We start from the raw sequence: 12534 nt of genomic DNA on the forward strand, positions 1-12534 counted from the left end.
ATCCGAAGAACTTGGAGAATCATGGGAAAACTTTTATGACACCGATGCAAAGTAACAGGAACAGGAAAACAAATCACATATAATTAAAACAATATAAAGAGAAAGAACAAGAAAGAAAAAAAATCCAAGCTTTTCACGTATAATTAGCTATCTCCTGTTCAGAAAAAAACTTTCCCAATTCCTGCTTACTCTTTTGAGACCCCAGAGTCTGGCTATTACAAATCCCCTCAGGATTCTGGGTTTAATCTTTTTTTTTTTTTTTTTTTTTGCAAGGCAATGGGGTTAAGTAGTTTGCCCAAGGCCACACAGCTAGGCAATTATTAAGTGTCTGAGGCCGTATTTGAACCCAGGTATGCCTGACTCCAGGGCCGGTGCTCTATCCACTGTGCCAATTCTGCTGCCCCAATTCTGGGTTTAATCTTAAGGAGATGAGAACATCTTTCCTAATGCTATAACTCATAAACTCTAGTCAGTGTGCTTCCTGACATGATTGTCAGTTGAGATCAATTAATCAATCAGATTTAATTAGCTTTTAGAAAAGGATGTTTACTAAGATCTATTGTAAGAAGACTGGTACAAACAACCCCCTCCTAAAGTCTGTGACACCCTCTTCCACAAAGACATATAGAGCCAGGGAAAAGTGGGTTCCAGCTTAGAAAGGACATGAGACCTGACCAAGCACAATTTCAAAAGAAATATGCTCTCCAACTCCAGATAGAGAGCTGACTCCATGCAGAATAAACACTCTTTTTTCTTTTTTAAACAAGGCTAACATGACAGTTTTTTTACATGCATAGATATCTATTTACATGACCTATTTTCTCAACAGATTAAAGGAAGAGGAGGGGAAGGAGAGAATTTGAAACTAAAATAAAATTGTATTTTAGGGAAAAAAAGAAAAAAATCACATGTAGCATGGGACTGGGATTAGTAAGAGAGTTCCTGGGATTCTCTTTATTTGTTTCCTCAAAATGTTCCCGCTTAAATAAGGTGATAAGGTGGGAGTTTTTGTTTGTTTTTTTGTTGTCAGTCCATTCCTTCATCCCATCCCTTACCCCCAAAGACTCCTTGTAAGAACTCTGATTCTTCATCTAGTCTGTCGTTGGCTCCAGATCCAGACAGTGACATAAGCTATTTGTTCCAGGGACACTGCCAGGACTCTGATGGGAAAATAGGAAGTCCAAAATTCTCTGAACCCTTTGAAACTCACCAAGTCTTCCTCTGACCAAAATGGGACAGAGGAGAGCAAGGTTGGGGCTAAGGGGCTCTCTTACCCTCTCCCTTACAAATGGTTCCTTCTCAGGAAGTTAGCTAGAATATTTTCTCCTAGCTGGATGCCCACTCAGATTTCTGATTCCATCTAGCTCCCTGATTCAATACAAGCCCTGAAGGGTGTTACAAAGTCCCTCAACAAATTGCAATAGACTTTCTGTTTCACTTAGGGAGGCATTCAGACCTTGCTCAGACCTAGTAAACATCAAGATGAACCCTTACCTGATAAATGTATCAGGAGATAGCACCTCATCACTAACTTCAGGAGGGATAGGGTGATTTGGCTGATTTATTCAGTCGATACCCATCTTTACAAGTATAGTGATCAAACTTGGCCCCAGAAAAGAGACTGATATTTCTGCCTATTATAATGAAAGTGCATTTAGAACACAGATTTTTTTTTATTTGCATCTCCAACCCAATGAACAATGTCTAATATATAGTATTTCGTAACTTTTTTTTCATTCATTCATTCATTTAAATCAAATTTCTCCTCATCTGAAAAATGGGGGAAATCATACTATACAGTTACCTACCTCACAGGATTTTGGGGAGAAAATTGTCCTGTAAATTTTACAGAGCTATAGAAATAAGAGTTGTTGTCATTATAGTTAGTGCGACATTGTCTGGGAATGGAATCTGGAGTCTAAAAAGAGATACACCTCACAGAGTCCTAGGAATTTGAGGGTGGGAGGAAGGGGAAATGAGACTCAAAACCCACAAGAGCTTCCCTAATCTTTATCCTCATTCCTTCCCCTAGATATCATCTCAATACTGTCCATAACCAGGAAAACAGCCTTTCTTAAAAATCTCTGTGGGTGAGAGAAACCCAAGCCTGATTAGGATGTGCTAATTGAATTGCAATCAGGTTTCTATTTGAAGTATTCCAAAAGTTTTAGTTTACTTTTAACTACTAAGCTTTCAACTGCACCAAGACTTTTGGGACATCCTGTGTATAATATTTTTAAAATCTTGTCATTGGAAGAAACCTAAATTTCAGTTCAAGCCTTTTCCTTTGTAGAATTCATTTCTTGGGGCAGCTTGGTGGCTTTGGAGTCAGGAGGATAGGTGCCTCAGACACTTGAGACTGATTAGCTGTGTTACCCTAGGTAAGTCACTTAACACTGATTGCCTCACATTCAGGGTCATCTCCAAATGTCCTGATTCATATATGGTCATTGGATTCAGATGGCCCTTGAAGAGAAAGTTAAGCTGGTGACAACACAGCATCCCTCACTCAAATCCAATTCATGTACTTGTCATGGCATCACCTCTCTGACATCATGCTCACATTTCCTGGTTTCCCTCCAAGATTGTACTGAAGAAAAAAGTTATTTTTAGAGATATTATATATGATTGTATGCATATGTGCATGTATATATACATCTATCTATGTGTGCATGTATATTTGTGATTTGCATTTTTTGCATACATACATACACACACACACACACACACACACATATATATATATATATATATATATATATATATATCCCATTAAAATGTAAACTCCATGAGTTCAAGAACTGTTTCACTTTCACTTTATCTCCTCAGTACATGGAACATGGATTCAAGGCATTTTAAAATATTTGATTTATTGATCTTGTCTAATTTCTTTTTTGTTTGGTTTTTGGAGTTTTTGAATGTTATTTTATTCTTTCAATTACTGCAAAAATAGTTTTCAACATTCATCTTTTTGTAAGCTTTTGTGTTCCACATTTTTCTACCTCCCTTCCCTTCCTCCTCCCCATGACAGCAAGTAATACGATACAGATTATACATGTACAATCGTGTCTAACATTTTTGCATATTAGGATCTTGTCTAATTTCTAATCTAATGCACTCATCTTCTACTGGAACTTATCATTGCCTGACCAAGCAGCCTATTCCATTTTTGCACAGTTCTGGTTGAAAGAAGTTGGTTTTTCCCCCTTCCTATATTGAGGTGAAATTTCTGTCTGTAACTTCTACTCATTAGTCCTAAACTTGCTCTCTAAAGTCACATAGAACATCTAATATCTTTATTGTATGATAATCATTCAAACAACTAAAACCTATCATGTTCTTCATCAAACCTTCTTGTCTCCTAATTAAACATCCCCAATTACTTGAACCTTTCCCCAAATAACATTATCTCTAAACACTTTATCCTCCCTTTTGTCCTCTTTGGGTTATTTCTGTTTTGCCCAAAATATGGTCATCAGAGCAGAACACAATCCTCTAAATATGTTCTTACCAGGGCAAAATAGAGGGATTATTCTTGTCCTTGATTCAGGCATGCTACTTCTATTAATGCAGCCTAAGATTGCATTCATTTTTTGGCAGCTACATCATATGCCTCACATAGAAGAAATTGGAATGAACTTCGATATCCATTAGATCATGGCTTGGCAAATTTTCCTAAGTCAGACAGCAAGCTGTTAAGTCCTATTCTGATGAGCTTGTCTCTGTGCCATTCCAAAACAAGGAAAGTACACCAGGAAGGTCACCCTATTAAAAACAACAATAACTATCTCTCCTACATATTCCAATTCATTTGTGTTGACAAATTCTTTTTCAAAAAAGTAGAAGTTCTATTAAAAATTCTAAGTCTTTTTTTCCTGGACTGCTGGTAAATCAATTCTCCCATATCTTATATTTGTATGATTGTGTTTTTTAAATCTAAACATCAGATGTCATTTATCTCTGTTAAACTTTATTTTCTAATTTTCAGGCTATTGGTCCAAGTTATCAGTCTTTTAAAGTCTTTATTCTTTAGCTCAACATAATAGTAAAATTTTTTAATTATATATTAACTCTCCTTCCTAACTTGGAATTTTGAGACCGAATAAATTTTTTCATTTCCTTTAACTAGTCAATAATGAAAGTATTAAACAAGATAAAACCCATGAAATTGTCATTCATTCATTTGTAGCAAGCATACTCTGGCTCACCCTCCCAGAGTCAAACCAGTTAAATATATTCTTCAGGGTTCTACAGGTACCATGAGAAATTTGGGAGCACCTCTTTAGGGGTAGCTAGGTAGTATAGTAGAATGAGCTCTGGGTCTAGAGTCAGGAAGATCTGAGTTCAAAACCAGCCACAGAGACAAGTTCCTTAATCTCCATTTGCTTCAGTTTCTTTATAAAATAAGAATAATACTAGTACCTGCTTCTCAAGGATGCTATGAGGATGTAATTCTCTCATATTATCTAATAAGATGATAATTTTAATTTTATCATAATTTTTATGATAATTTTATGTTTAGTACATAGTAAATGCTATATAAATGTTAGTTATTTTCTCCAGTGCTATTGTATAAAGCCACCACTGGCTGTGTTCTTCCTACTACTAGTTTCCAGTGAGGAGTGCCACAGTTCTATTTTGACACATAACATCACTTAACTCTTACAGTGTTATTTGTTTTGAAGATAAGTCAAAAGCAAAAGCACAGATACTTCCCTCCAAAGCTCTATGGCCACATTCTCCCTTATTGCACCTTCATCTCTAGCAACAGTGGACTCAAATTTAATTTAGCTCCTACAATCACATCATGTTTACATAATGCTAATGACTGATAGGTGAGTCCTTGTTTTGGTTATTGTTGGACTGGAATATAGTTGGAATATAGTTCCCAAAGATAATTCCTTGCAGTATTGATATCAAAACAAATATTAATAGAAAACCAAATGCTAGGAACGTGACAATTGCTCTCCTGACCTTTCAAAACTCATAAATTCAGAGTCTCTAGTCTCTTCACCTAAAACAAAAAGAGAGAAAAAAAGAAATGATGAAACAGGCAAAGGATCTAGGCCTGTATTCAAAGGCCCCATATTGGCCTTAGTGCAGAGAGTCAAAGCTCTCTTTCTTTATAGCAACATCTCTCACTGAACACCATCAGTAAAGAGGTCAACAGAACTACCAAATGCACTGCTTAAGGGAAAATATCTATGACTTCAGTTGCTGATCCTTTTTAAATGCCTCCACAGACACTTCTCACAGCTCTGGATGGGGCTTGTATACTTAATCAGACAAGAAACAGAGGAAATTAAAAAAGATGAAATAGATAACTTTGATTTCATGATAACTGAAAAACTTCTGAACAAGCAAAATTAATGCACCTATGATAAGAAAAAAAGTGGTCAAATGAGAAAAAAAATCCTTGTGTCAAATTTCCCTGATTAGGGTTTGGCATCTAAGACGTAAATAATAATTGTATCTATACCTGTGCACACATATTAACCCCATTGCCTTGCAAAAAAAACCCCAAAATATAGTGCTGGGCTTTGAGAAACAATATAAGTGATGAATTCAGAGAAGCATGAAAAGATCTATGTGAATAGATAGATGCAAAGTGAAGTATATATATATATATATATATATATATATATATATATACATATATATATATATGGTAAATATAACAATGTAAATAATTACATACAAAAAATTGGAAGGGAATGTAATAACATTATAAAGATCACAGAATACAAATGAAGAAATGCATGAGGACACCCTTAATCCACCCCTTCATTCAAATGGGAAGTCCATGGGTATTATACATTGCACATATTTATAGAATTCTTCAATGTATTGATCAGTTGTGCTGATTTCCTTCCCTCCCCCTTTTTTTGTTTTTAAAAAATGGAAAGGAATGTTAAATGGAATGGTTTTCAAGGATGGGGAGAAGGAAAGGGATCATTGGAATAAATATGTTATAAAAAAAACACAAGTCTGTAAAAGTAATAAAAACTGTTTTTTTAAAAAACAGTTTTCAGGGGTGGCTATGTGGCGTAGTGGATAAAGCACCGGCCCTGGAGTCAGGAGTACCTGGGTTTAAATCTGGTCTCAGACACTTAATAATTACCTAGCTGTGTGGCCTTGGGCAAGCCACTTAACCCCATTTGCCTTGCAAAAACCTAAAAACAAAAAAGTTTTCCATGGTCAAAGAACTACTGATTCCCTCCACAGTTTTCCAGCCTGAGCCAGTTCAATGTCTATACATGTACATGCTCCTACTTTTTGTTCATTAGGGATTATCTTGACTAAACTACAAGTGGGCTTTCATATGAGGAACCAGGTTAGTTGAACACATTAATGTGCCCTGCAAAGTTGCCAATTCCCAATATCCATTAATCAATGATTGAGGGTGTGAAAAAACATTTTCCTTCCTGACAGTGAATACTCCACAAAACACAAATTGAACATCTCAACAATGAAATATCTTAGACATGGTTTATACATGTAGCCTGTAGCCCAATTTCACCACGGCTGTCATAGACTGATCCTGACTTCAGAACTTCCTGACAGACAAGCAGAATAGCAAAGCTTTCTACCAAAGGATTTCTACTAAAGGACTTGGACAGTAGGCCCTGGAATGGGCTCCAAGTAGAACAAAAGACCTATACACAGACACACACTCCACGCACCACACACACACACACACAAGTACACCACACAGACACACACACAGAGACACACATGTATCACATGCTCAGAGACACACAATGCATAGAAACACCACACACAGAGACATACCCTGCATATATACACCATCCACAGACACACACCCAACATAGACATACCACACATAGACACACACCAAACATAGACACATCACACATACAGACACAGATACACATACACGACACACACACCACACATACACACCCCACACATACACACACTATACACAGACACATACCCCATACAGATACACACACAGGCACATACCATACAAAACTTACATCCAAATACACATATACCACACACAGATAAGCAGAAAAGGACTTACCTATCAGCTGCCAACAAAGGAAATTCCTCAGTTTGCAGACTTGGGATGAATAAATGATACCTGTCACACACATGATACTCAAGTTTCAATACCCATTCTGGCATTTGAGAATAAGGGGCCCCTGATATCAAAGCCAGTTGAAGTTTACATTTTCTTCTGGCTTTTATTCCCTGGATGATAATTGCTTTGCACGGGGAAAAGCAATGAATGACAGTGATGGCAGCCACATGGCCCCTGGGGACCTGCTGTGCCTTTACATGCTGCCGGCTACTCACCACAGCATTGATTGCTCTGTTTACTGCCTGGCATTACATAGTAGATATGACTTATGCTGATTCCAAGTGGATCTGTTTATTTTTCTCCTGCCTTGAGTGAAGAATTCTTGACAATGGGAAGGGTCTTGAACCACATTGTTAACTCTACCTATAGCATTCCGGATTGAGTGGGCCAAACCAAGTACTACACAAACCTCCAAGAAAGACAAAGCCAACTCCTGCTTGGGACTAAGGAGGCAGAGTTCAAATTGGAAGGCGTATAAATTGAAAAGCCAATTTTATTTCAAAAAACAGAAATTAAGGTCTAAGAAAAATGGAAGACTGTTTACTAGGTAGAGAGTCAGAATCAGATATGTGTGAGTTTAGAAAACAAAGCCGGAGAGTGCCAGGGTGTTTGCATTTGTCTGACTCTAACTGATTCTGTAAAACATACATAGTACATCTCTCACTCCTTGGTACCTCTGGTTCTCAATATAGAATCCATGAACTTTTTTTTAAAGTGTTTTGATGGGGCAGCTAGGTGGCATAGTGAATAAAGCACCGGCCTTGGAGTCAGGAGTACCTGGGTTCAAATCTGGTCTCAGACACTTAATAATTACCTAGCTGTGTGGCCTTGGGCAAGTCACTTAATCCCATTTGCCTTGCAAAAACCTAAAAATAAAATAAAATAAGGTGTTTTGATAACTATTTCAATATAACCTAATAGATGAGTATATTTTCAATATAACTATTTCAATATAACTGCACTTTGAAATATTTTTCTAAGAAGGGATCCACAGTTTTCCCTAAACTTCCAAAGGGGTCCAGAACACAAAAATGCCTTTGGACTGGTGAAAGGAAAGAAATAAGTATTTATTAAGTTTATATTAAATGCTTTTACTGATTCCATGTCATGAGTAAAATGCTGTATACAGTATCTAAACATGTCTGTCTATTCATACTACATAACTGCATAATCCCAAGAGCACATGATTAAGTTTCAGTAGAATATAACATAGATTATCAGAAGTGTGGATTTGAAAGCTGGTTTTGATTGGGTAAATACATACTAGCCACATCCTCTACTTGTGAAGCTGAAAAGACTACCCAAAGTAAGGCAGAGTTAGAGGATAGAAGGTCACTCATTCTCTAAGAATCATTGAGAGGTTGGATTTTCTCCAGAACTTCTGCCAGATTTACCAGGGTGAGCATGGTATATTCAATGACAGACCTTTCTGGTTAAATAGCATCAAGTCAGTAGCTAATAGTACCTGGTGATTGAACTTACATTTTTTTTCTATGGATGAAGCTTGAGTTCCCTGCTCCCAATTAGTAGCAGTCAATGAGTCAATAAACATTTAGTAAGCACAAACTATATGCTGAGCATTGGGAATGCAAAAAGAGACAGTCCCTGCCCTCAAGGTGCTTACAGTCTAATGAGGGAGGCAAAAGCAAACACACACACACACACACACACATATATATATTTATATATATATACATATATATAAACAGAATGTATATAGGATGAATTAGAAATAAGTAAAACAGTTATTAAAGAATTAAAAATATACTATTTGTGTATAATATATAAATAAATATAAATATAAAAAATTAAAAGAAGCTGGGAAAGGTTTCCTGATTAGTTGGAACTTGAAGGAAACCAGGGAAGTCAAGAGCCAGAGGTGAGGAGGTAGAACATTCAAGGCATGGGAGACAGTCAGAAAATCCTGGAGATGAAAGATGGATTTTCTTGTTTGTAGAACAACAAGGAGTCCAGCATCACTAGTTGTATTAGTATATGGCAGGTAATGAGGTTTAAAGAAGGCTAGAGAGGTAAGAAAGGGACTAGGTCATAAAAGGCTTTAGATGCCAAAAAAGAGGATTTTATACTTGATCCTGGAGGAAATAGGGAGCCATTGGAGTAGAGGAGTGATATGATCTAATCAGAGTTTTAAGAAAATTACTTTGGTGACTGAATGATAGTTAATAGGACTGGAAGGATCAAGGATGACAATAATAGGGGAGATATAGGCATATTTGTTGGTAGAGGGGAAGGAGTCAGTAGATAGGAAGAAATTGGAGATAAGTGATAGAGATAAGACATGGGGACAATTGATTGATGGATCCAAGATGGAATGGGTTTGCATATGCACTCTTGGTAAGTAGTAAGGTCACAACTTTGTATATTAGAAGCGTGAAGGAGGATATAATGGTAGAAATTCACTATGAAATGGAGGGGGAAAGGGGATGCTCATGGAAAACAGTCTCAAATTTTCCAGTAAAATATGAAACAAAATATCAGCTGAGAGGGGGGTGGGGGAAAAAAGACATGAGAGGTTGGAATGGGGATAAAAAAATCTTGGAAGAGCCTCTATGGAGAGTGGGAAGGTAAGCTGATAAGAGAGTTGTAGAAGGTCTGACTAATAGTAGTAAGAGCCCAATTGAGATTGTATAACTTAAATTTGTAGAGGGTCCAATCAGACTAGATAAATTATTTTCTGCACTTTTATTCAGAAGCATATATATAGGAGCAAAGGCAGTGGATAATGGACTTCATCCAAGACTGAGGTTTGGCAGGGTATAATCAACAATATGATTATGGGAACAAGGACTCAAAAGAGGAGAACAGTGTAAAATTAAACTGGTTCACCAAGGGATCAAAGAGGGCAAAAAAAGAGAAAGTGACTAATGCAAGGAAGATGGCTTAAGAGAGAACTGAGGGATGGAGGGTTAGGATGGAAGTCACACTGGGGACAAAGAGTGGGGTTTAGAGGTGGAAAAACCAACAGATAATGGTCAGATAAGAGGATTTCAGAATTCTTGATCTAGAAGTGGTAAATTTGTAGGTGATGGTGAGATCAAGAGTTTGACCATGTTTATGTGTGGCTGAGGTGGAGTGGAGGAGTGGATCATAGAAATTTATTAGGTTGTTAGCCGAGTAATTAGTATGGTTGAGGAATAACCTACATATCTATCTATCTATCTATCTATCTATCTATCTATCTATCTATCTATCTATCTATCTATCTATCATCTGTGTGTGTTGAAGTCTCCTAGCATAAGGGCAAGAGTTGCAGAAGAGAGAAAAATTGCAAGCCTTGTATTGAACTTGTTGAGGAAAGAAGGGGAGTGAATAGAGGTGTTTAGAAAAAAACTACCAGGATTATGTTTGGGTGGTAGATACAAATTGCACTAGGAATGGGATCTGTGATTTCACTGGTTCAAAGGTTCAAGTCTAAGTGAGGAAATTCCCTCTCTTCAAGTAGGTTGCATCTCATTTGTAAATAGGTCTAAGTGAGCTGTCCAGAGCACTGAGAAAGTAAGTGACTAGTCCAGAATCATGCAACCATATGTATTGAAGACAGAATTTGAGTCTAGGTCTTTTGACTTCAAAGTTGATTCTCTATCCATCATTATAGTAACTCAATTGAAAAAGGCAAAGAAATTAGACTGGCAATACTTGTATTTTTAGTGACCCTATATTGCCTCCTAGTGATAAACTATTTTTTCTAAGTATTAATAAGTCATTTGCTTAGTAGTCTTTCCTAGGATTTTGTTATCAATAGATTCTAAGTTTGCCAATCTGTTGTTCCCAAATTATTAAAAGAGAGGAGAGAAACAGAAAAAGAGAACTTTGCCATTCTCTAATCTTCTGCAATTGTGTTAATTTCCCATGATTTATCAAAGATTATTAACAGTAGACCTTAAAGTAATGTTCAATCAGTATTTTAATCCAATAAAGCAAATCATGTTTTAGATTTGTTAAGTAAAGTTGTGCAGTTACAGAAAGACATCCTATTTACTCAGGATATTGCTGGATGGGATTTCTAAAATATGCTTATTGGTGCCTTTTAAATGCAAAAACCATTCCTCCCCTAGCCCAACCTTCCCCCATCAGCACTACACACACACACACACACACACACACACACAAATATTTAGGCAAAATCTTCAGTCTAAGGGATAGTATAGTATATAATGTCCTATCATATGTCACATCCAGTCTCCTAATTCTTGATGTAGAAGAGAAATTGTACTTCATTCAGTCTCTGGGGCTGGATTTATTATTATCAAGCATCCATCTACATCACACTGTACAAGGCTAAGAAAAAGGGGCAAAAATAGAGGGGAATACAAAGTTCCCACTCATAAAGGAATTCTCATGAGTAACTTCTTTTACTATCCTGTGATAGAATTCATCCGAGCATGAAAACTTAAGTTCATTTAAAACAGCTTGCTGTTTGCCATCTTACTCTCTCCTCACATATTGTAGATTTTGAATCCTTTTAACCACATTAAGGTTTTTGCTGAAATTTATCCCATAAGACATTGAAAACTGGAGAATGGGATGTGATTTCCATAACCTTTAGGCAGATTGGTTGCACAGAAATAGGAAGAAAGAAAAAAAGAAACATAAGATTTTTTGAGAAGCTGGACATTTTAGGGCCTTGTAGAGGATTTGAGAAAGGCCAGACTGTGAAGCCTTCCTGGGACCTTGATCCTGTGGGCTATGTGTCAGGAAAGGAGGAGCCCATGTCAAAAGAATCTGTGGATAGAAACCAGGCAAAATGGTGTTTTTTATAGAAGCCAAAAGAGCTTTTTTGATGTGAGACTAAGGATTAGACTTGGGATCCAGACAGAAAGGATCTTCCTTCTTAAATAATGGTCAGAAGAACTTTTTTTTAAAAAGGGAGGAGGGCTACTTTTAACAATGAAGATGAAATAGGAAATAGGGAGGGATGAGGGATGGAAATAGAAAAGAGAACCAAAGTAAGGTTTGGTGCATATGTGACAAAGATTCTCAATTTGGGACCCAAAGACTGTTGGGGAAAGAGTCAGGGAATTTGGTCTTTCACTTACTGTCCATGTGACTTCATTGTTTTTCAGTCATTTTTTCAGTTGTGGTTGACTCTTCATGACCCCTTTTGGGGTTTTCTTGGCAAAGATACTGGAATGATTTGCCATTTCCTTCTCCAGCTCATTTTACAGAAGGGGAAACCAAGGCAAAAAGGATTCGGTGACTTATCCAGGGTCATTTGGCTAATAAGTATCTGAGGCCTTTCTAAGCACACTACCACCTGACTGCCCACATGTGACCTTAGGTTATCTAAACCCTGTTGATTTTAGTTTCCTCACCTATAAACAGAATGAGAGTCTGACCAGGTGACCTTTCCATTATTTTTAACTCTAAATTTATGATCCTGTGAGGAAGAGTCAGCATGGTGTGGT

The sequence above is a fragment of the Macrotis lagotis genome, chromosome 1, assembly GCF_037893015.1.
Source record: "Macrotis lagotis isolate mMagLag1 chromosome 1, bilby.v1.9.chrom.fasta, whole genome shotgun sequence".
NCBI classification, from domain to species: Eukaryota; Metazoa; Chordata; class Mammalia; order Peramelemorphia; family Peramelidae; genus Macrotis; species Macrotis lagotis.